This window comes from Danio rerio, chromosome 3, assembly GCF_052040795.2.
Source record: "Danio rerio strain M-AB ecotype USA chromosome 3, GRCz13ab, whole genome shotgun sequence".
Lineage (NCBI taxonomy): Eukaryota > Metazoa > Chordata > Actinopteri > Cypriniformes > Danionidae > Danio > Danio rerio.
In genome coordinates, this window is record NC_141023.1 from 10,391,244 (window position 1) to 10,412,500 (window position 21,257).

Genomic DNA, 21,257 nt, shown 5'->3' on the forward strand with positions numbered 1-21,257 from the left:
TAACATGAAGTTAGAGGTGTAAGGGTTGAGGGTTGGGGAAGGTGTAGACGTTAATAACTGTGATGGTTGGGTTTAGGGTTGGGGAAGGTGTAGATGTTAATAACTGTGATGGTTGGGTTTAGGGTTGGGGTAGGTGTAGATGTTAATAACTGTGATGGTTGGGTTTAGGGTTGGGGTAGGTGAAGACGTAAATAACTATGATGGTTGTGTTAAGGATTGGTGTAGATATAGACGTTAATAACCATGAGGGTTGGGTTTAAGGTTGGGGAAGGTGTAGACGTTAATAACTGTGATGGTTGGGTTTAAGGTTGGGGAAGGTGTAGACGTTAATAACTGTGATGGTTGGGTTTAGGGTTGGGGAAGGTGTAGACGTTAATAACTGTGATGGTTGGGTTTAGGGTTGGGGCAGGTGTAGACGTTAATAACTGTGATGGTTGGGTTTAAGGTTGGGGAAGGTGTAGACGTTAATAACTGTGATGGTTGGGTTTAGGGTTGGGGAAGGTGTAGATGTTAATAACTGTGATGGTTGGGTTTAGGGTTGGGGAAGGTGTAGACGTTAATAACTGTGATGGTTGGGTTTAGGGTTGGGGAAGGTGTAGATGTTAATAACTGTGATGGTTGGGTTTAGGGTTGGGGTAGGTGAAGACGTAAATAACTATGATGGTTGTGTTAAGGATTGGTGTAGATATAGACGTTAATAACCATGAGGGTTGGGTTTAAGGTTGGGGAAGGTGTAGACGTTAATAACTGTGATGGTTGGGTTTAAGGTTGGGGAAGGTGTAGACGTTAATAACTGTGATGGTTGGGTTTAGGGTTGGGGAAGGTGTAGACGTTAATAACTGTGATGGTTGGGTTTAGGGTTAGGGAAGGTGTAGACGTTAATAACTGTGATGGTTGGGTTTAAGGTTGGGGAAGGTGTAGACGTTAATAACTGTGATGGTTGGGTTTAGGGTTAGGGAAGGTGTAGACGTTAATAACTGTGATGGTTGGGTTTAAGGTTGGGGAAGGTGTAGACGTTAATAACTGTGATGGTTGGGTTTAGGGTTGTAGAAGGTGTAGATGTTAATAACTGTGATGGTTGGGTTTAGGGTTGGGGAAGGTGTAGACGTTAATAACTGTGATGGTTGGGTTTAGGGTTGGGGTAGGTGTACACGTTAATAACTGTGATGGTTGGGTTTAGGTGTGGAGTAGATTTAGATGTTAATAACTGGTGTACTGCGCCATATTTCTAACAACATAGTTTTGAAATGTTGGTCTCCATAACTTAGTTACACTTATACTACAAGTTACGCCCTTTCATGTTACGCCAATGTCTTGCAGTCTGCAGTCGGAGCCTACTCAAATTATTAGTCCTTCTGTATTTTCTTCCCCCAATTTTTCTTTAACGTAAGTTTATTTTCAACCCATTTATAAACATAATAGTTTTAACTAACTTATTTCTAATAAATAATATTTGATCTTTGCCTTGATGACAGTACATAATCTTTTACTGGATATTTTTCAACACTAGTATTCAGCTTAAAGTGACATTTAAAGGCCTAACAAGGTTAATCAGGCAGGTTAAGATACTTAGGTAAATTGTTGTATAATGATGAATGAATTCTCTAGACTATCTGGGAAAAAAAAAAAAAAGAAAAAAAAAGAAAATAAATATATATATATATATATATAAATTGTAGCCAAAATAAAAAAAGATTTTCTCCAGAAAAAAAAAAGCATAGGAAATACTGTAAAAAATGTCTTGCTCTGTTTATTGGGAAATATTTAAAAGAAGAAATACAAAAAAAAAAAAAAAAAATTCACAGGAGATTATATAATCGTGTCTGCAAATATGTCAAATCACAATAATCACAGATCTACAGGTACATAAGCAGCTGCTTATTTAACGAGGACTTTAAAAGAAATGCCTCCACCCATGGTTTAAACGTTAACATCTTGTTTGATCTGGATTTCATAATTGCAGACCAATTATATTCCACTCCTGACTCACTTCAACATCCAGGGCAAACAGGTCAGCGGGCTTTTCCGCACTTCACTAGCTTTAGATTTACAGAGACCGTAAACATTAATAGACGCTTCATTAAATGGGTCGGTTAAGCCAATTTATAACCCAACTATAACCCTTGGGTATGTACTGTACCGTACAATGACAAAACAGACACGCATTTGGAGACGAGAATACTCAAAACAGTAGCAGAATACTGACATTACGCTTTAGCAGGGAAAAGATTGTAAGTGATAAGTGACGGATTGTCATGCATTATAGGATTTTAATCTTAACATGAAACAAAGTGTTGCAGGATTTTAGTCCACACACTCAGTGCCAAGTGCATTCATTCGTATATTGATTATCTTTCAGCTTAGTCCCTTATTTATTAGAGATCACCCCAGTGGAATGAACCGCCACCTATTCCTGCATGTTTTATGCAGCTAAAAAGGGATGTGCGGCTGGAAACATTCATACACACTCACATTAACACACACTGATACACTAGTCAATTTAGATCCAATTCATCTGCACAGCATGACTTTGGACTGTTGGGGAAACTGGAGCACCGTGCCGCTAAGTGTCAAGATTTCACATCAACTATAGCAGCTTATTACCTGTGTATTGTCAATATATTGCCTGTTTTAATAATACTTAAAGTACATATTCTGCATGATTTTATTCTAAGTCCCCAATCCTACTCAATACCTAATCCCAAACTACTTCCCTAATAACTATTAATAAACAGCAAATTAGGAGTTTATTAAGCTAAACGTCATAGTTAATGGTTTATTAATACAGAGAATTGTACCTTAAAATAAAGTGTTACCAAAAATCTGTTAACATGCGATGTTCACTATCCCACATGCAGCTTCTCAATTGCTTAGTTATAGACTTTGCAGTGCAATATTCAATCAAATGGCTATATCTAATAATACACCGCTAAAAGCAATTAGTTGATGTTTCTTTAAAAAGTGAGTGAACCTTTACGCTTGCATCTAGAGATCTGCGCGGGACCGCCCGCACCCACCAGGTTTTAGCCCGAACCCGACCGCTCCCGCTTATATTAAGCATTTGTTGTCCCGCTGCCCGACCCGCCCCGTTTTCTACCCGCCGCGCCCGATCCCGCTAGATCCGGCTGGAAAGAGCATGGGGAGAACAAAACCGAAAACCCCCCAGAGTACAGACAGCCTATAACAAGCGGTCTGTAAAAACACACACAAACATAGCACCAAGCACACACACACAGAAAAATCTCTCTCTCTCTCTCATTCGCGCGCACTAACACACACACACATAAGCACCAAGCACCGACAAAGCTCTCTCTCTATCATTCGTGCGCGCATACACACAAACACACATACACACAGCAACAAACAAGCTAAACACAGCATCGCGCTATTTCATTTACACACATACATACTAGAGCTGTGAACCTACACTAGTCTCACGGTTCGGTTCGGTTACGATTATCATGCCATCGATTCGGTTCAATTCGATATTTTGGTGCATCACGGTGCATTGACGATGCTTTTATATTTTTTTCACAGCAGCTGCTCTTGTATTAAAATGTATGAATATATTTATATTTATATAGGTTATTATTTGTAATACAATTGTGTCATTTAATACAAAGTCAGATATATAAACTGTAACTTTGAAAAAAACAAGCATTAAGCAAATAATATAAACAAATATAAATGTCCAGCTCAATTGCTGATATTGTCTAGTTCTCTTACACCTCTTTGACTGGGATTGATTGGGTTGCGATTGGCTCTTGAGATCAGAATGCTCTTCAGATGAATGATAAGCGGCAGGCGGCAGCGGCGATCTCACAGCTGATCTATGATAGACACGGTGGAGAAAACTCTGCAGACACGCGCTCGTTTCTGTATCCAAAAGTAACGCTGTAAAACAGCCGAGAGGAGAAGAAAAGCCACGCCAGCAGGTCAAATGGGCCACTGTGTGTGTGTGAGAGAGAGAGAGACAGAGACAGAGCGAGAGAGAGAGAGAGAGAGAGAGAGAGAGAGAGAGAGAGAGAGAGAGAAATGGAGTAGGCTACTTTCATTCTCAAACACACAGTGAAATTGTGCACAGTTCATGAGTATTAAGTTGTTAGAGCGTTGTAAATACTCGCGATCGTCTCCCTCGCGACAGAGCGCATATGAGGTAAATGACGTCAGTAAAAACCGGTTATGATTATTACTGAACTGATACCGAATTGTCTGCATCTGCATCGCGGTGCATCAAAGAAACGATTAATTTTGACACCCCTAATACATACGCGTGGCGCTCGGGAGTCGGGCGCGATATTGCTAGATAGCCCGCTCCTGTCCCATATTAAACCAGTAACCGATCACTCCCGCGATTTATTCGGAAATTTATTCCCACGCCGCAGAAATCTGGTCGGGTCCCGTGGCTCCCGCGGGAATAAAGACCTCTACTTGCATCTCACATTCTTCAAAGCCCATGCACATGAGCGCCCTGTTTTAAGATGCCGTGTCATGTTAAAAGATCTTAACTTAAACATGCAGTGCAGTTCATCACTGTTAGTTCCACAGCAGTGCACTGACAAAAGGATTCATTGGATTAACTAAGTGGTTACAAACTATTAGTATGGGTGCAATTTAAACAAACCACATTGTTTCTGTGTGGAGTTTGCATGTTGCCCCTGCGTTCGGCTGAGTTTCCGTCGGGTGTTCCGGTTTCCCCCACAGTCCAAAGACATGCAGTACAGGTGAATTGGGTACGCTAAAAGTGTGAATGAGTGTGTGTGGATGTGTGGATCAGTTGCTGCTGGAAGGGCATCCGCTATGTAAAAACGTGCTGGATAAGTTGGTGGTTCATTCCGCTGTGGCGACCCTGGATTAATAAAGGGACTAAGCCGACAAGAAAATGAATGAATGAATAATCTTAATTGGGCTAAAACTTTCAATTAATCGAGAATTTGATTTTAGGCCAAATCGCCCAGCACTGCCGGCCTGGCATGTGAAATACAGCATTTTCAGTCATTGTTCATAGATCAACATTGTTGTCTGTACTAGAGAGATTGATCATGTGTTGCTAAAAAGCACACAGACCAAATCCTCTTTATGTTTGGAAATACTACGCTTGAACTGATCCAGAACGACCTTTAAGAAAGGCTCAACTGCAGGATAATTCCATTAAATGGTCACTCTTGCACTTTGGACTCTATAACACCACTGAAGGAATGCAACACTGCACCTTTCTGGCACACAGGCATTCTCCAGCAAACCTACAGATCACAGCGGCATCGCAAGTGCACATATCATTCTTCTTTTAAAAACCTTTTATTAGACTGAACCAACAACGTATGAACTCACTGTTGACACATCATCAACAGGCTCTGAGCAGTGTTTTTGGTCACAGCCATCCTAGAGTTTATTTAGAGTTTAGTCACTCATTTGTAGAGCTATAACCAGTATGTAAGACATTTACCAGACACAGACCTGACAAACCAGTTTCAACACCATGCCATTTCACTCTTTATCTCTTGTCAACATGCCCCCCCCCTCTTCAATTTTGCCGGCTGGACCCCTATGCTTACTCTGTTTACTGACAATCTCTCTCTCTCTCCGAATCTCTCTCAGGGCACACGAGGTTGTGAGCGTCATTTGTCCTTTTTCAATATGTCCAAATCTGCTGTATACAAACTCTCAATGTCAAAGTAGAGGACAATGACCAGTGAAAACATCAGCAAGACTTGCGCTTTCCCATCAGTTTTATTCACTGCAATGTTAATTTAATGCAATTCAATGCAATTATTTGTAAGCAACATATTCTGAAGTGAACATGGTTTATAGCTCACACGTGTGTCATCTTTTTGTGTATTTAGACAGTATACCTGACCATAGATCACAAAAACCATCTTACGTTTGTCGCAGAGGTATTTTTGGCCAATGTCAATAGCCAAAAATACATTATACGAGTCTAAATAATCAGTTTTTCTTTTATGCCAAAAATCATCACAATATTAAGCTAAGATCACATACTATAAAGATATACACTGCCTGACAAAAGTCTTGTTGTTGATCCCAGTTGTAAGAGCAACAAATAATAACTTGACTTCTAGTTGATGATTTGGAAAGGTGTCAGAAGGTCGATTTTTCTGATGAATCATCTGTTGAGCTGCATCCCAATCATCACAAATACTGCAGAAGACCTACTGGAACCCGCATGGACCCAAGATTCTTGCAGAAACCAGTCAAGTTTGGTCAAGGAAAAATCATGGTTTGGGTTTACATTCAGTAGGGGGGCGTGCGAGAGATTTGTAGAGTGGATGACAACATCAACAGCCTGAGGTATCAAGACATTTGTGCTGCCCATTACATTACAAACCACAGGAGAGGGCAAATTCTTCAGCAGGATAGCGCTCCATCTCATACTTCAGCCTCCACATCAAAGCTCCTGAAAGCAAAGAAGGTCAAGGTGCTCCAGGATTGGCCAGCCCAGTCACCAGATATGAACATTATTGAGCATGTCTGGGGTGAGATGCAGAAGGAGGCATTGAAGATGAATGCAAAGACTCTTGATGAACTCTGGGAGTCCTTCAAAAACGCTTTGCCATTCCAGATGACTTTATTAATAGGTTATTTGAGTCATTGCAGAGATGTATGAGTGCAGTCCTCCAAGCTCATGGGAGTCATACACAATATTAGCTTTGTTTCCACTGCAGCATGACTTTATATTCTATACTGGACATTATTTCTGTTAAGTGTCAAGACTTTTGTCTTAGCAAAGTCAGACCTTACTCTCATAATGAAATAATTAAAAATCAAGGCATGATCACATTTTATTTTGGCAAAATAAGCGTAATCTAGAGGCCTTTGCCTTTCATATACGCCACTTCTGATACCAAATGAACTAGAAGTCAAGATATTTGTTTTTCCTAAAACGTGGATAGGCAACAAGACGTTCGTCAGGTAGTGTACATCAAAACTGGTGAGTGGGTTGTAGAAAACGTGTAAAAACACTCTACTCTCTCTATTAAAAAAAAAGGGAAAAAATGTGCGTTTACAGTATGTAGTGAGCTTCACACAGGTGAGTGGGCTTGACAAACCACCTGTAGAAAACACTCTGTTGACAATAGTGTCCACTTAAATTCAATGTACTTAAATAAAATTATTCGTAAGTGATCATATTCTAAATGCACATGGTATATATCTTCAGATGTACGAAACCTTTTTGTAAATGACACCATGTACTGACCCTGAACCACAAAACAAAAAACTGGACACAAGTACATTTTAGCAATAGCCAAAAATTTTACATACATTGTATGGGTTAAAATTATAGATTTTTATTTATGCCAAAAATCATTGAAATATTAAGTGGATCATTTCCCATTAGAATATTTGATAACACTTAACTAAGTTTAAGTAACAATTTACACATCTTACTACTACTGTCGTATTACCTGCCTATTATTAAAATAATAACTGTTTATTAGCACTAATAAACTATGGTCTTATCCCAGCAGAAAGACAATTTTATAAGATGCTCATATTAGGTTAGATTTAGTTTGCAAGAGTTTAAGGACAATGTAATTTTGATGTCCAATAACAACATGACATTGATATTTTGTTGATTTTACGTTGTGTTGGAAAGTGACCAAAATGCAACGTTGAACCAACATCTTAGACCAACATCATATTGACATCAATGGCAACTAAAATCCAACATCTGATAGACGTCATATTGGAAACGTCCAAACAACATCAAGTTGTAACATCATTACACGTTGATATTTGGTTGATTTTAGGTTGTGTTGGAAAGTGACCAAAATGCAACGTCGGGCTAACATCATATTGATGCCAAATACTGACATTTATTTGTCAGATATAGCAACCAAAATAAAACATCTGATTGACACCATGGTGGTAACGTACACATAACATCAAGCTGTAACATCACTAGACGTTGATATTTGGTTGATTTTAGATTGTGTTGGAATGTGACCAAAATTTAACGTCGAGGCAACATCCAAAACCAGCATCATATTGATGTCAAATATTGACATTTATTCGTCAGGTATGGCAACTAAAATCCAACATCTGATAGACGTCACATTGGAAACGTTCACACAACAAGTTGTAAGATCATTAGAGGTTGATAATTGGTTGATTTTAGGTTGTGTTGGAAAGTGACGAAAATCCAATGTTGAGCCAACATCTTAAACCAACGTAATACAGACGTCAAACACTGACAATTATTCCACAGGTAGCGACCAAAACCAACGTCTGATAAACATCATAGTGTTAATGTCCACACAACATCGAGCTGTAACATCATTAGACGTTGATATTTGGTTGTTTTTAGGTTGTGTTGGAAAGTGACCAAAATGCAACATTTATTTGACCTTGGACATTAACGTCGTCCTGACGTTGGGTTCTGACTTTAACTCGATTTTCATTTTTCCAACAAAATGCAACGTCCCACAATGCTTGGGTACAACGTCAATCCCAACTACTATATTACTAACTATTAATAAGCAGCAAATTAGTAGTTTATTAAGCTAACAGTCTTAGTTAAGGCTTTGGTAATGGTTTGTTAATTGCGTGAATTGTACAGGAAAATATTGTGACCGAATATTTTGTCAATTTTTAACCATAAATATGTCAAAACTCAATTTCTGATTAGTAATTTGCATCACTAGAAATTAATTTGGAAAAAGATGATTTTATCAGGATTTACATTAGTTTTTAAACCCTCAGATTTCATTTTTCCACACTTTTTTAATACGCTAAATTTGGCATTAATAGAAAAGTATTGGAAAGATTATTTATACATCTTTCAGACGAAGCATAAATTTACAAAATTTGTTAATTTATTACAAATAATTGATGCTTGAGACTGATTTTGTGGTCCAGGGTCACACATTAAAAGCATCTACACGCCTTATAACAAATCCTGCACACTGCAGAATGCCAAACAGCCATTGCTCAAAAAATTAAATACGAAAATATTCTGTTCACACTGTTCATTTTTTCTGTATATTCCAAACCACAGGAAGTGATCAAACTGAATGCTGACTTTAAATTCAACACCCACTCTCCTTTTTAAGCTCTAAACAAAGCATACTGAGAGCTACAGACCCCATGCTCTGTTTTAGTCGACACAAATAGCACAATATTCATGTGGTCTCAATGGAAATTAAGTAGATTAAACATGATGAAACCATAATGAACCAGTCTTCAAAAACATTTTTAGATCATTTTTATTCTCTATTTTCGGCTAAATATTATGTGAAAAAGATGGTTCACCCTAAAAAATCCTTTTATCCTTTATTCCTTTTTCTGTTGAACACGAGAAGATATTTTGAAGAATGCTGGAAATCTGTAAGCATTTACTTCCACAGTGGGGGAAAAAACAAGTACTATGGAGGTCAATGCTTGCAGGTTTTCAGTTTTTTTTTCAACAGAAGGTTGAGTAAATGATGAGAGATATTTTCAGTTTTAGGCAAACTATTTTTTTCAGTTCAGTACAGATGAATGTAAAATGCTCAGAAATGTTCTCAGATTTCGATCTAATGCAACAATCCTGATATTTAGTATCAAAAGAGTGAACTGAAGAAAAAAAAAAAAAAGTTAATTTCTACATTGTGCCATAGCAGAGAGGGGAGGTATTGAACACGTAAACATTTTTCTCAGAAAACATATTTGTAAAGGTGCTGTTGACTTGAAATTTTCACAAGATGTTGATAACAAGCAAAGAAGTTCATATATCAAAGAAAACAAATCTAATTAGTTTACAAATGAAGTTCTGTAAAATGAAATAAACTTACACAGGAAAAAGGTATTGAACACATGAAGAAAGGGATGTGTATAAAGACGTGGAAAGACCAGGAAGCAGCTGAAATCTCTCTGTAGTTCTTCAGCATCCCTCTCTACTTCCTCATTGTAAACGAATATTAGCTGCTTCAGTCCAACATCTAGCAGGAGGATGAAGATGAAACCAGGGTGCACATTTCAGCGAGACAATGATCTAAAACAGCCAAGGAAACTTTTAAATGCTTTCAGAGAAAGACAATCAAGTTGTAGAATGGCCCAGCCAATCACCTGACCTGAATCCAATAGAGAATACAAAGTAAAGCTCAGATTTGGTTCTCAGATTTTGACACTCTTGAAGTCTGTGAGAAATTCACATCCGGTTCAATTTCATGTTAACAGCTCCTTTAGAAATATGAATCCCATTAAAAAACATAACGTGTTCAATACTTATTTTCCCCACTGTATATACCGTACTGGATCCCCAAAAATCATAGCTCACCATTATATTTGCTGTTAAATTCTTGCATTTGCAGCACTGTTTGCAATATTCATGTCCAAATGGGATGGTGAATGCTGAAAAGCACACACAGGTTTTAATGCATCACACCATTCCCTGTGGAAAACACTAGATTGTGAATGTTTTATTAGTTATTATGATTAAGATGACAAACACGGAGCAGTGAAATCATATTTGTTAGAGGATTCATATTTGGAAAATTATACAATTATGCCAAGGGAGCTCATAAACTAAATAGTGCTCGTGTGAGGTTTGTGTTCACTTGCCTAAGAGGGGACCTTGGTGTCATTACACACCTACTAATTTATTTATTAGTGATGGAACATTTTTCAGGTCCCCTGTTAGACATGCCTTAAATCATGTTCAAATCAAGCGAAAAAGCCTCTGGTGAAGAACAAGAGGGGAACTATATATGTGTGTGTGTGTGTGTGTGTGAGAGAGAGAGAGAGAGAGAGAGAGAGAGAGAGAAATATCAGGACACAAATCTGTATAATGTCAGGTGTTTTGCTAGAAAAATTGTGACTTGAGCACACTGACCACTTCCACATTTTCAAAATGCTTATAAATAAAACTGGATGAGATTTATTTATTTACTTATTTATTTTTTTTAAGAAAGGAAATAAACAGAATGTGTCCTGTGAGGGTTCAGTTTGGGAATAGGTTTGAGGTAGGGTGATAAAAAAAAAAATCAAAAATTAAATGACCTTGTATGTGTGTACATCTTGTATTCCTTACATCTTGGGGACCAAATGTCCCCATATAGCAGAAACAGTTCATTTTGACCTTGTGTGAATTTTTTGATGGTCTCCATGAGGAAACCAGCTTATAAATCACACAGAATTAAGTATTTTAAAATATAAAAATGAAGATTTCTTTTTTAGAGATGGTTAGGGAATAGAAAATAGTCTGAAAAGTATAAAAATTAATATTTCTATGAAAAGTCCCCATAAAGATTGCTGTTTGTGTGTGTGTATGGTCTTTTGTATATATTTATCTGCATCTGTTTCACTGTATACCTAAAATCCAAACTTTTTGGTCAATAAAATTGGCAAATCGTTGGCCTCAGCCTTTTGCACAGTACTGTAGACTCACTGGCCACATTATTAGGTACACCTGTCCAACTGCTTGTTAACGCAAATTTCTAACCAGCCAATCACATGGCAGCAACTCAATGCATTTAGGCATGTAGACATGGTCAAGATCTGCTGCAGTTCAAAGCGAGCATCAGAATGGGGAAGAGAGATGATTTAAGTGACTTTGAATGTGGCATGGTGGTTGGTGCCAGACGGCTGGTCTAAGTATTTCAGAAACTGCTGATCTACTGGGATTTTCACGCACAACCATCTCTAGAATTTACAGAGAATGGTCTGAAAAGGAAAAAAATATCCAGTGAGCGGCAGTTCTATGGGCGCAAAAGCCTTGTTGATGCCAGATGTCAGAGGAAAATGGCCAGACTGTGGAGAAAAAAATTGAGATTGCATTGGTCACTTTTACTGTGGGGAACTCGCTGTACAAAAAGACAGCGTTCAGTGTAAACACGGTGTAAGATTATGCAATAACACAGCACACCTACAAAACCCACCTGCCCAGCCTCTAGTAATGAACTGCTCTTTTTAACGGAGGGTTGGTTTGTTTTGTACACACAATGTCCTGATAAAGGACGTGTTTTGAATTTGTATTGACTCCTGAAACCGTTTTATTTATTTTGCTCAATTTACATGCAACACAGCCTAACAACAAGTCCACCCTACAGAAGCACTTGGTGTCAAACTATTAGAAATCTGACTTATTTTGTTATTCTGTGAAATCTATTGTGATATGAACAGTTTTACTAGTGTAGCTCTGTTTTGAAATAGATCATAGATTGACTGGGATTACTCGGTAGGAGAAAGCATTTGAATAAAATAAACTAATTGCAAGCATTGATAATATACAGTAGATCAAAGATTAAAATAAGGTGAACAGTGCTGTATTTTTTTTCTGGGGAATCTTAAAAATGAATTTTCAAATGTAAAAACAGTGCATAGTCTCCATTGTATGACTGATTAAATGTAACAATTGATCTTTACCACTGATACAACATTACTTCTTGTGTCCTTGTAGCCTTATACCTACAAACATGCTTTACCAATTTTCTTCTTTCTAGTCCAAATATATATATATATATATATATATATATATATATATATATATATATATATATATATATATATATATATATATATATATATATATAAAATTTAAAACAAGAAGCATTTTTTTGACAAACAAAAGTAAAAGGTTTTCAGAAATGTCAAAATTAAGTGTGTTTTCCTTAACAGAAGCAAAATAATCAGCCAATGGAGTATGTTGAAAATCTTATTTGAAACAAAAGCATGCTTAAATTACTTGTTTTAGTAAAAAAAAAAAACATAACATTACTTCTGAAATTTTTTTTTTCTTTTTCTAGTAAAATGCTCCTTGATTTAAGAATTGTTTGATATTTTCCGCAAAATTTCAATTTTAGAAACCGTTTCTATTTCCACTTCATTGCCAACCCACAGTATACAATTCCATGACCATGTTCACCTCAGGTACTGATTATGTATTTCTCTATAAATGCTTTAAATGACTTTATGATAGCTGAGATCTTACAGTGTGACATGGGAGCCATGTTCATGCAGTTTGACAAGCTACAAGCATTCAGGATTATAAAAAAATAACAGGCCTTTAGATGTCCTAAAAACCCCATAAGAATTGTGTTGTCTCAACTTATTTTAAATAAGTAGTTTAAACAACCAGCAAAAAAGTTATTTTTTGAGTGTACACTAAGGCCCAATCCCAATTCTATTTTCGTACCCCTACCCCCTTAGAACCTAGGGTTAAGGGGAAGGGCTTCAAAATTTACCCCTAAGAATTGGGACAGCACTACAGCACCTGTACACGTCATCATATGTCATCATGATCTCTTGCTTCATACGAGATTAGTCGATGATGACTGCTGTAGTTATTCCAGTTGTGCTATTTTTTTGGTATTTATCTTCAGGAAATCACTGAAGGCATACCATAAGTTATCATAACGATATACTGTACTGTTTATTTACATAGTGGCCATATTGATCAATGTAAACACACCAAAAACAAAATTAACATTATAGCAGACACTGTAAAAAGCTCATTCCCAGCCACTAGACTTTTCTGACAGGGTATTCCAGTGTCACTGAGTGTCAGAATGTTGTGGGACGACTATACAGAAGTTATTATTAGGGATTACAGATCGCAAAATTTAGCTGTTTTTATTTTAGCATTTTTTTTAAGCGTGATGGTAAAACATGAACGCGGTTATGAATACATTAAAACATGTGCTTGTTTGCTGTAAAAATTCGTAATAATGACAAAAAAAAATACTAATTTGTGGATCTCTTTACCTCCGGGTTCAGCTGTGGCTGGTGTATTCTGGGTGTATTTTTTCTTACCCCTTGGTTTCGAGTGTGGTCCTAAAAATTCTTCGTTTGAAGGGGTGTATACCCCTTGCCCTTAGCCCTTTGCCTTCAAGCTAAAGAGAATTGGGACACCACTACCCCTTCATGGGTACATGCAAAACAAGGGGTAGGGGTAAGGGATAAGGGGTATAATTGGGATTGGGCCGAAAAAATTCCTGGGTTCGACACAATTGCATTATGTTGTCTCAACACAGATCAATTAAGTTAACTCAATTTTTACAAATTTAAGTAGATTAAACAATCCAATCAAGTTCTCCTAAAAATAAAACCCTAAAAAATGGTGCTGTTTCTACTTGTTTTAAGTAAGTAATTTGATTAAGCAGGAAAAGCCATTAGTTTGTGTGTGTCCGGTCAACTATAAATTTTCAGCTTTTGTTGTGCAGTCCTTCAGGAAAAAAGAAATCAAATGCTGGTAGTAAAAAGCATCTCTGTTGTTGATCAGTGCTGTGACGTCATGTGGGATTCGAGTGTTGCTGAGTGAAGCAAAACAGCTGAACACAAGCAGATAAGGAGGAGTATTCCAGATTACTGTCACGATTACCAGCGATCATATCCCATAAGCAGGGCAAGACAGAATCTGCGGACGTTTTTAGCTATTTCTGCTGAGAATTTTGGTAAAAATCTGCGGATTTCTGTGGAATTATTTTGGGGGTATCCAGTGGAGTGTTATAACTAAAACCTTAATATATGAAATAAAAAGTAATAAATTACTGAATAAAAACTGAATAAATTTAGATTTACACATTTACTCAAGTAAATAAACAGAATTAATAATGGGCTAAAAATCTGCAGAATTCTGTGGAAAATCTGAGGAAAATCTGCGGAATTCTGCGCGCGCAGATTCCGTGTGGGCCTACCCATAAGATTGCTGGTTTGCACTAACTATAACCATGGACTACAAATCCGCCATTTATTGACTACATATTCATACATGCACTCCGGTCACACTCACACATGCTTCCTCATCTAGACTGATTACTCGCACCACCTGAGGATTGTCAGGGACTGATTGCACACACTACTTAAACCACACACTCACCCATTCAGATTGCTGTCTTGTTTACTGTTAGTGACATTACAACGTGTTTTCCTTCGTCTGCCTTTGCCGTGTTTTGGATCCTTTGCTTATTTGTTTAATTCTGTTTGCTGCCTGCCTCTGACCATCTGCCTGATATTTTGACATCTGGTTGCCCCTGTATTGACCACTGCTTGCCTGACGATTCTAATAAACCTGCACGTGGATCCGAACTTCAGTTGTTTGTGTCACTCCCCATGGTTACAATTACAGTGTTATCTTCACATCTACAACTACTCAATGATGAAAAAACAGTCTATGTTAATGCAGCACACAGAAACCGTTTCATTTTTCCATCAAACTGCAATATAATGCTTATGGTGAATTCGAGGAAAAACCCTGAGAGATAAAATATGTGTCCTGTCACCTGAACCTCCTGCACACAAACACCGACATGGGAGAGTGAAAACAGCACTGTCCGCTGCTCTTTAAGTCACCATTGTACACAGATTGACCAATTTACCATGAAGTAACGCCCCACTGATAAGGGTTTATGAGAGAAATGCAATTTCAGGTACCATTCAACAAATAAGACATTTTACTTTCCCTTCATTTCCTTTCAATAGAGACCGGATTGTGGGCTATTTTAGGAAGCTGTTAGCAAATTGCGTTTTCCTTGACTGGATTGATGAATGGTTGAGCCTCTGCAGATCACCACTGACCTTTCCCAAAATCACATTTACCATTCGTTCTCATGCTGACCGGTGCACAGTGGGTAAAAGACCCTTTATATATGCTCTAAGTTAAATTAAATTCAAGTGTACTTCACGTAAAAATAAATATTTGGTCCCACTTTATATTAGGTTTCTTTAACTACTATGTTCTTACCGTGTTTATAATGTATTTGAGAACACTTGTGGTGCTCTTGAGTTGGGATAGCGGTTGGGTTATGGACAGGTTTGGTGGTATGGGTAGGTTTAAGGGTGGGTTAAGGTGTAAGGGATGGTCAACAGTGTATTTACAAATGTAATTACAGAAGTTAATAATTACAGATGTAATTACATACAGGTATTTAATCAATCATAAGTACACAATAAATATATGTATTTACACAATAAGTACACTGTAACAAACTATTCATTCCTGTGTAAGTACTTATTAGTTAAGGCCACTTAATATAACAACCCAAGCTCATTCTGAAAACATAGTCCCGCGGATGTTTCTGGAGACAGCGGATTACGTCCCTGGAGGTACGTACGGCTGCATTTATTTTTTTCCCAAGCGAACGCTGCGGGGCGGTGTGACACTGTTCCCTTTCGCGTTTGCCGGCCGGCGGGTCGACCGCTTACATCCTTGTGGAGGGCTTCCCCGCTGCAACCCGTTTGTCTACTCAGCTCACCGTGTACGTCGGCAGAATCGAGATGCAGAGAGGAGTTGACCACGGCAATCGGTTTCGAGTCCGGGGAAGAGCAGTTCCAGCAATCAGGTAAGACAAAAACAGAATCCCAAAAATTAAGTGAACGAGTTTCGAAACAGGGTGAGAATGCGGTGAAATCCAAAAACGCGGTAGAAAAAAAATTAAATCAGGGGTTTTCTTTTTTTGGATGGCTTTTGTAAACTGTTGCTCGGGTTCAGGGAAGCAAGCGAGCAGGCAGGTCAATCGTTAAAATTGGTTGGTTTCAGGGAAGGAGGAGGGCGGGTCAGCCGATTGGCCGGTCGCGCAGTCAATCATCCGGTCAGTCGGACAGCGGCCTCTGGTGGGTTCAAGCGAGAACACCGCGGTCGTGAACTGCACTTGCGAGAGGCGTTTGAGATGCGAAAAAGCGCACAACAGCAGATTCGCAAAAACAAAAACTGCAGCCGTACGTACTCGCCGGGACGTATTCTGCGGTCTCCAGAAACGTCCGCGGGACTACGTTTCCACAATAAGCCTGGGTTGTAATATAAAGTGGGAGCAAATATTTTACCGCTAGTTCAAACTACTTGTTTAAAAAAAGCTGAATCAACACAATTCTTGAGTTTTTTGTGGGACAGCTTAATTATTTTATGTCCAATCAACCTATATTTATTAAAACTTTAAGTTAACTTAGTCGATTTGTGTTGGGATGATATGAAGGAATTGTGTGTTATCCAGAATATTATAGTGTTGTGTTGCGCTTTTCACAATAGTTACAGTTCCAAAGCAGCTTCAGTAAAGGTGCATATCATTACAGTACAGTCAAAACCAGAAATGTTAAGGAGTTATGTAAAGGGTGGAAGATAATGATGATTAAGATAATGTTTGACAAAAGTAGATTGAACATAAAACAAATAAACTGAACAAAGAAATGACAAGAATTGTGTTATTTCAGCTCATTTTAAACAAATAGTGTGAACAAAGCAGCACAATCTTTTTTCTTGTTTGTCTAAGACAGAAGTTTTCAAAGTGTGAAGCACGCCTCCCCTGGGGGGCGCCAGAGAATGTCAGGGGAGGCGCGGGAAAAAATATTATATAATAAAAATATAATCATTAAGTTTAATTATTATATGTATTTTTTATTGTTTTTAAACCTTTTAATTAAACAAAGCTAAAAATAATAATACGTAAAAAATAAGAAAACCTTTATTACCCAGAAGGCCATAGCTGTGAAGTCGCTTCTGTTTGGCAAGCCTGCCAATACAGGTATATGCCTGCTAATACAATGGATCGGTTTCTGAGACCCCCCGATTTAAAGCCTTCAAGTTCAGGGCTTAAACCCAAGAGACGACGATATGATGATCATTATTTGAGTTTGGGATTTACGTGGACAGATCTAGCTCAGTGGTTCCCAACCTGGTGTCCAGTTCACAAGGGGGGCGCGGGAGAGGATAAGTGTTGAGGTAGAAAAGGGCATAAAAATGCTCCACTATTTTATAGGGCTGTACAATTAATCGAAAATCCGGTTTCGATTTCAAACGATTATAAAAAAAGCATTAATCGAGATAAAGTTTATTGCATCATAAACCGCCCCCTTTCCAGTTGTTCACGTTTGTTGCTTCTAAAAGCGCGAAAGACCGCATGCTTATTTGTGTGTGCAGCAAGCACACGCAGTCAGAAGCATGCGGCCGGTCAGCATTCGGTCTCATTCGCACACTGAGACGAGCAGCGGAGCGCAGACATCTAAAGTCATTAACGTGAGCGCTTTAATGGTCAAATAGGTGTAAAAAAAGCGGTGTTTAGTGATTATTTATATTAACCCTCATTTGTGTAATAAACAAACGAGTTGAGGATCAAAAGACGTGAAAGAGAAACCATTAAAGAGACAGCGAGAAATATTCCTGCTACCGCCTGTTTTTATCATTAATCAAACAATGACAAAATCCCTCACTAGTCTTGACTGAAGGACTGCTGTAAAGTGTTTCTTCTTTTTAATATTTTTATTCTATTGTAATTATTTCTCTTTCCTTTGCAAGGTGGAAATAACTGTATGTATACACTTGAAGTCAGAATTATTAGCCCTCCTGAATATTAGCAACCCTTTTCCAGCCCAATTTCTGTTTAATGGAAAGAAGATTTTTTTTACTTATTTCTGAACATATTAGTTTTGATGTCTCGTTTCTAATTACTGATTTCTTTTATCTTTGTTATGATGACAGTACATAATATTTTACTAGATATTTTTCAAAATACAAACATTCAGATTAAAGTGCAGTTCAAAGGCTTAATTAGGGTAATAAGGCAAGTCATTGTATGACAGTAGTTTATTCTGCAGACAATCAAAAATATATATTGCTTAAGGGGGCTAATAATATTGAAGTTAAATTGGTTTCAAAATATTAAAACCTGTTTTTATTCTAGCTAAAATAAAACAAATAAGCCTAGAAGAAAAATATTATAGGAAATACTGTTAAAATTCCTTGCTCTGTAAAAACATTTTTTTGAAAAATATTTCTAAAAAATAAAATTCTCAGGAGCGCAAATAATTTTTACTTTAACTGATAATCGTTTTGAATAATCGTGATTACAATTAAGACCAAAATAATCGTTATTATGATTTTCCCAAAAAATCAAGCAGCCCTACTATTATATATGTATTTTCAAGTACAAAAAAACTTAAAATCAAAACATGCTTAAAATTCCAACATAATAGTAAAAATAATTAAAATAAATACCTTTAAATAATTATTTAAATTTTGCTCACGCAATGTGCTTGTCCAACACGTCGTAAAGGCAAATTCAAAACAAAAATGGCAGAGAAACGTAAATGCAGTGGTTCTTCAGAGGCGAAGAAAAAGATTAGACAAAGATTAGTTTTATTGAAGGCCAAGACAAGTTAAAAGTGATTAATTTATATTTTCTATACATATTATATATTAATATTACACAAACACACACATACAGTATATATATATATATATATATATATATATATATATATATATATATATATATATATAGACAGTACATATGTGTGTGCGTGCGTGTGTATTTATATGGTGAGGGGGCTCCATTGTTTGTATATGTTCATGGGGGGGGGCCCCAAAGAAAAAGGTTGGGAACCACTGATCTAGCTGATGAACCACGACCTTTATGTGTGGTTTGTCAAGATATTTTGGCTAATGACAGCATGAGACCCGCTAAACTTCGGCGACACCTGAAACCAAGCATGATGAGGTAGCAGGAAAACCTCCAGAATTTTTTTTGTGTGTGTGTGTGTGTGTGTGAGTGTGTGTGTACGTGTGTGTTAGGGAGGAGGGGGGCGCCAATGGATAAGTTGTGTCAAAAGGGAGGCCCACTGTCTTAGACTTTGAAAATCCCTGGTCTAAGGTTTGGATATTGTACATAATATAATACATTTGTTTTTTACTTCATTAATCAAAAGCAAAAGATTAAAGCGCTTTGGCTGTTCATTGAAAGCGTTCTGAGAAAAATCTCAGTTTCTTCTTCTAACAAAGTGGCGAATACCAGGCGGTCAATCAGCATGGCACTTCCTGGAAACGGATTTTCCCTCTTAGGAAATAATCCTACACGTTTTGGCCAGTGCATTAATTTCTCTATATGAGAGACTACATAATGGAAAATGACTGCTGTGCATTCAGAGTTAAGGGTTTGAGAGGGAACAAAAGCATTAGAGATGGAAAATAATAGGCAGAAATTGACTGTCACAGGAGGCGGGTGCACATTATATGAAGAGGAAGATGCTTTTAATGCTGAACTGGAGGATTTCACATGGAAAGCTCGAAAATTATCTGTTTCCATCTCGACAGGAACTGGCAGACAATATGCCACTGTTTTTACACAAATGAAATGTATTTGAGCTGGCAAATGTGTTAACATCCAACAGAGAGGCAACTGTTTACCTTAATTGCCATTTGCATTGTGATGGAGCACATTTATAATGTAATGTAAGCAGAAATGTGTTTAATGTAAACATTTTCTCTAGGAACTGAACATGTAACGCGTTTTGTGTGTGTTGGAGTTTGTTTTGCGTGGAATAAAAGTGACGGGTAAACTTTGATGTAAATTGAATACTTGAAAATTGACAGTGGAAAACTATAATAAATGTGCGTTTATTTTAATAAATGTGCATTCAAATGATGCAATTTCGATTCAATTAAATGCATTTAATTTACTTCACTTAAATTAAACGTCTACAATTTGGCATGGCAAAGCTGTATGTAAATTAAATTAGATTAAATGTCAAGTCATAACTGCATGAGAAGTTATACTGTATTAAATTTGTAAATCAAATTAGATTAAATTAGATTAGTCAAGTCATCGCTGTGAGCTGCATGAGTGATTATACAGTAAATCAAATAAAAATTAATAGATGAATAAATAACCCATGACAGCTCACAGTATTGTCTGACCGGGACAACTAGCAATCTGCAAATCATCAGCAGAGTATACTGTATGCCCTCTAATCTACTTTATTGTTTTTTTATTTGGAGCTGAACACAAAGCAACAAAAAATGTGATCATTTCTCGGGGAAAAGATTATGATTTCCTCAATGATGTTTAGCAGATGGTTTCCAAGCAACACTGATGCAGCGGCGCACAGTAATACTTATGTTTTAAGGTCACAAGGGTATGTTTTATAGAGTATTTTATGGAGTCTTTGAACACGCCTCAACCAATCATCATCAAGAACCGGAACTGTGCATTTCAATGACTAGTATTATTATGAAATGCAGTGAAACGACTTTATTCATCCTTTATTTTTAGTGCGTGGAAATGTTTGGAGAAAAAGAAAATTATATATATATATATATATATATATATATATATATATATATATATATATATATATATATATATATATAAATAAAAGTAAATTAAATAAATATTTAAGACATTATTCTTAAGCATTTACTTACCAACTAGAAAAGAATAAACCCAATAAAAATTAATCTATATACTATTTTTTTAATAAATTATACAAAATATAATTTTTGGAATGATAAAACAGTATATAAAATAAATAATGGTTTTAGGAATTATAAATAA

The 21,257-nt window shown here is 36.9% G+C and overlaps 1 protein-coding gene across 1 annotated transcript in view; it reads right to left on the reverse strand.

Moving 5' to 3' along the window:
* The window catches only part of si:ch211-190o19.1, a 491,573-nt gene that overhangs the window by 400,331 nt on the left and 69,985 nt on the right, over positions 1 to 21,257 (reverse strand). The gene's annotated exons all lie outside the window — the stretch shown is intronic.